At 51.6% G+C, this 4857-nt stretch overlaps 1 long non-coding RNA gene across 1 annotated transcript in view; it reads left to right on the top strand.

Annotated features, from left to right (window-relative positions):
* The window catches only part of LOC112478490, a 3279-nt gene extending 1881 nt beyond the window's left edge, over positions 1-1398 (top strand). Inside the window, exons 2-3 of the long non-coding RNA XR_003045866.1 lie at positions 318-420; positions 658-1398. This is a non-coding gene — a long non-coding RNA (uncharacterized LOC112478490). The remainder of the gene's footprint in view (positions 1-317; positions 421-657) is intronic.
* Positions 1399-4857: the final 3459 nt, after the last annotated feature.

Genomic DNA, 4857 nt, shown 5'->3' with positions numbered 1-4857 from the left:
GCCCGGCCCCCGGCCACCCTGCTGCGCCCCGCCGCCGCGTCCCAGCGCCTGGCCTGGTCAGGGGCCCGCTCGGTGGACACGCGTCCGGCGCCTGCATCAATTTGGTCACTGCCCTTTCCCGACCCGGGAGAAGGGCGCTGCCCATCATCGCCCGTGGCGCTGATGGCACCCAGGTGGCACCAGAGCGGGTTTGTAATCAAAGCCCCCTCAGTTTGGCTGGTGGAGAGACTTTTGTTTTTAAAACAGTGATACTTTCTTCTCTTATCCTGACCCACGGCTTTGGGGCTTTCTGCCCCATCCCCCATTACTATTTGCAGACCTCCTTCCTAGTTAGAGGGATAGTCAAGGGGGTTCTGCAAGCCCCCTGCCACAGCCTGTGAGTGAAGAGTGGACAAGACCTAAAGCTGTGTCCTCAGGGAGGTGAGTGCAGGGGACTTCAGTAGCAGTGGGGACCTGTAGGGGCTTCTGGACATGCAGCTCCTGGGCACCCGTGGTTAGCTCCGTGTGTGTGTGTGTGTGGGGGGGGAGGGTCCTGTCATCTTCACAGGGCTCCCAACCCTCTGAAGTCAGGGGCCTCCTGTCTTAATGCTGGGGCTGCCCAGCAGCCCCACCCCGACAAAAGGCTACGGGGGTTGTAGTACATTTTATTTTGACCAGGTCTGCCTTCCCAGTCTGTGAAGCGCAGAGACGTGCCACTTCCAAGAAAAAAGGGCAGCGCGATGGCCCTTTGTGACGGGAGGGTAAACACTCACCCTGGCTGAGAACTGACCGTTTACAAGCCCAGCACAGCTCACCTATTTCGCCCTTCACTTTGACCTCACAAGTTCGGAAAGGCAGATGCTGCCCCATCTTATAGAGGAAGAAACTGAGGCACAGATGACACATCCCTCTGTGGTCCCCGCTCCCGAGGACAACACCCTACGATGATGCAGAGGTGCATGACCTTCGCGTCAGGCCGAGTATCGATTACTTTTTTATTTTGAAGTTTGCTCCTGCAGGCTGGATTGCACAGGGCCAGGGACTTGTGAAACACTTTGTTCTCGCCTTCCTCGAAAGTTCACGCTGAGTGACTGAACTTGACCCTTTATTAATAAAAGGTCAACTCAGATCTGAGGACTTTTCAGACCATAGCGTATGTAAGAATCCTTTCCACACACAGTCCTGGGGCCTACCTCTAGAAATCCTGACTCAGGAAACAGTTTGAACAAGCCTCCTGAGGAGGTGCTGCTGCAGCTGGCACGGGGACCACTCTGAGAAGCTTTGAGAACAGAACTGGCCTCTTAAGTGCACCTGCAGTTGGTGCAGCCACCTACTGGGTGAGAATGAGCCATCTTGGACTCCTCGAGGACCCAGACATTTGTTTTTAGAAAACTCGAGACGGCAAGGAAAGTTTATTACATTTACCCCCATTTTTCTTTTTTCTTTTTCTTTTTTTTTTAAGCATTTTATTTTATTTTATTACAGTTTCAAGTATACAGTACATTGGTTAGACATGTATATAGTTTATGATCCCCGCGATTACTCTGTCATCCTTCTTGCTCTACACAGAGCCATTGCTTTGCTGCTGACTGCGTCCCCTCTGCCGCGCCCCCGTCCTCATGACTTTTTTCTTTCTTCTTCCTGCTGTGCCAGTGCTTTTTCTTTGACCGTTTCCTTTGTGTTTCAAGAGCATCCTTTAGACATTCTTTCAGGGTAGGTCTGCTGGAGACAAGTTCTCTTAGTTTTCCGGCATCTGAGAAAGTCTTGTTTTCCCCTTGGTTCCTGGAGGATAGTTTTGCTGGATCTAGAATTCTGGGTTGGCATTTGTTTTTCCTTCAGCATTTGATGTGTTACGCCGTTTCCTCTGGCTGCCATGGCTTCCGATGAGAAATCCTTGTCATTCACGTTGTTTTTTCCTGTACAGGTAAGGTGCTGCTTCTCTCTCCCTGCTTTCTTCGTCTTCAGTTTTCAGAAGCTGGCCCGTGATGTATCGTGGTATGGATTTCTTTGTGTGTGTGCTGGGTAGTTTCTATCGCTCTATCTTCAAGTTCGCTCATTTTTTCCTGTGTTCTCCATTTTGCTTTTGAGCACATCCAGTGAGTTTTGTTTTGGTTATTGTATTTTTCAGTTCTAAAATCTCCATTTGGTTCTTTATATCTTCTTTTATGTTGCTGAGGTTTTTCGTTGTTATATGAGCATGTTTGTAATTGCTCATTGAAAGACTTTTTTTGATACTTACTATAAAATCCTTATCAATTACTTCTAACTTCATGTCAATTAGATGTTGGCAACTGTGGATTGTTTTTTCTTATTCAAACTAAACTTTTCCTGGTTCTTGGTATGACATGGCAAGTGTTTTTATTAAAACCTAGACATTTTGGGTGTTAGGTTATGAGACCTTATTTAAATTTTCTATTAGAGCAGGCCTGGGTAAGACGGGGAGGGGTGCTTCTTACTGCTCCCCATGTGGCCTCCAGTGATTCTCTAGAGGTGGAGGCCTCTTGTCTCTGGAAGGTGATCAGTGTCCCAGCTTCTCACTCAGCCTTCTCTGAGGGCACTGGGTGGGGCGAGAGGGCAGGGCCTGGTTACCCCTGGGTGAGGGTGGAAGTCCAGGCTTTCATGTGGTCTCTACTGAACCTGGTGAAGGATGAATGCCTCTGCTCCCCACTCTACTTCCTCGGAGACCATTCTTTTGTAGGGAGAGTCTGCGAGGGGGTGCCTCATGACAACAGGGAGGGGCTGGGAGCTAGGCTCAAGGTAGACTTTCTACTGTGACTTTGCTGATGTGAGCGGAGTTAGAGTCACCGTTTTCTCTGCGGTACTTGGTTAGAGTAGGATGGTCGCTGTCCAGAGTTTTCTGTCTTGCCAGGCTGCCTCTATCCTGGTCCTTTGTCTGTGTCCATTTCTGTTTCTGGGTGCCTGCTTCTCCGGTACCTGGTCTAGGATATATGAAACCCAGAGAAAATCCAGAGAAAATATTAATCACCATGGCTTTCCTCAGGCTCCACAGTCACTAGCCTGTCTGCCTCTTCTACTTTCTAGGGTCTTCTGTTTTATATCTGACGTTCCGGTTTTTTATCTCTGTTTAGCAGGAGGAATAGGGAGGAGTCCATCTACTCCATCTTGTCCAGAACAGAAAGTTCCTTTACGTTTATTGTTAAATAAAATAGAAAACACAGAGCAATGAAATCTGAGGAAAACAATTCATATTTCTATATTATTTGAATTTGCATAGCACTTTCACATATACCTTATTTCATCGAGTCATGGGCTTTAAAAAGTATCATTTAACTGTTGTCTTAGGCTCAACCTGGCCCCAACAGCCGGTGTGTAGAGGCATTGGTAGGACTGATGGTCGCAGAATCCCTGGCCCGGGCGAGTGCTGTCCTCACCTGTGGCTGGAGGGTTGGCTAGAATTCTTTGAGGCCAGGTCGGAGTCATTCCACTGGCAGATTTCGGGACCTTTCTGGCTGGGGGAGCTAGAGAAGCCTTTCACCTTCCTGCGCACGGGTCCTCCTTTGCTGCTGCTGCTGCTGCCTGCTCCCCGTCTGCTGGTTCGCCTCTGCAACGCCCACACCGTGGGCAGGCAACCCACACAGTCGCAGTAGGGAGGGCACCTTGTCACAGGGAGGCGGCTTTGGTATGTGTGTCTTGCTTAAGGACCCTTGAATTATGTAGAAAGCAGAGCATTTTGGAGGTAAAAGGGGAAACGTAAAAATCTGGTATTTGAGCCTCTTCCAGGGCAAGGAATTCTCACTTGGAAGGGCATCGGAGGGGACTGGCCCATCGGCTTCTATGGCAAATTGTGAGTTCACACATTTATCCCTGTCCATTGGTCCGTCCATCCGTCCTCCCGGAAGGACTTACTGAGCGCCTGCTGTGCCCCAGATGCTCTTCTAGGAATTTAGGGTCCACCAGTGAACGAAACGGACGAAAGCCCCTGCCCGCCCGGATGCCACAGTCTAGTGAGAAGAGACAGACAAAGAAACGAAGTCTGCGAGGCCCTGGCGTAGGTTACTGGAAGGTGAGGGCAGCCGGGGCTGTACAGTGGGGGCGGGGGCTGAGCAGAGCGCCGAGCAGAGGAGGAGGGGCAGTTCTGAGTAGGGCGGCCCCGGTGGGCTGCGTGGAGAAGGTGACATTTGAGCCGAGACCCGAGGAATGCGAGTCTCCCCGCTCCCACTGCGTAGGGCGCCAGGACGGTAGAGGAGGGGTGGGCAGAGGCCCCCTGGGCCCGCGCGACTCCGGCGCGGGGCGCTGATCCCGACAGCCACCCGCGGAAGCCGCTCAGCCGCAGGGTTTCATTCCCCGGTGAGCAGGGGCCTGACCCTCAGAGAATAAGGGACACTCAGGGGTCGCAGAGCCGCCTAGTGTAGGGGGCCGGTGGCTCTGCGCGCTCTGCTTCTCTCGGCCAGGTACGGGATGGCAGCGAGGACAGTTATTCGGGAGTGGGCAGGTAACGGAAACCCGCGGGCAGTGTTTTTCAAGTCTCCTCCGGAATCTACGGTCATCCGGGCAGCGATGGGCCTTTGCTGTTTTGCTTTTGAGAGTACTGCCAAAAAAACCCGACTAGAATGATCTGGAAGTTTCTGGAAAGAACGAGTTTGTAGACCCTGACCTCTATCTATCTCATGAACATCTGGGGCTGGGCGAGGAGTAGGGCCAAGGGCTTTGCCTCTTTTCACAAGCTTCCCGGCCAGTCCTGGGATCATGCTTTAGGAAACACCCTGAGACCCCCAGCTTCTCGGCAGAGGCGGAAGTGTGACCGTGCATTTGTGTTCTAGATACGGTCCATCCCCCAGGTGATTCTTACGGCCGTGTGGTGATTAGAAGTGGCCATTTCATGATGCAACGGAGGTCGTGACTTTTGGGGACATTGAA

Source organism: Pteropus alecto, unplaced genomic scaffold (assembly GCF_000325575.1).
Source record: "Pteropus alecto unplaced genomic scaffold, ASM32557v1 scaffold61, whole genome shotgun sequence".
In the NCBI taxonomy this organism is placed as follows: Eukaryota; Metazoa; Chordata; class Mammalia; order Chiroptera; family Pteropodidae; genus Pteropus; species Pteropus alecto.
This window is presented reverse-complemented; position numbering and strand designations above follow the sequence as displayed.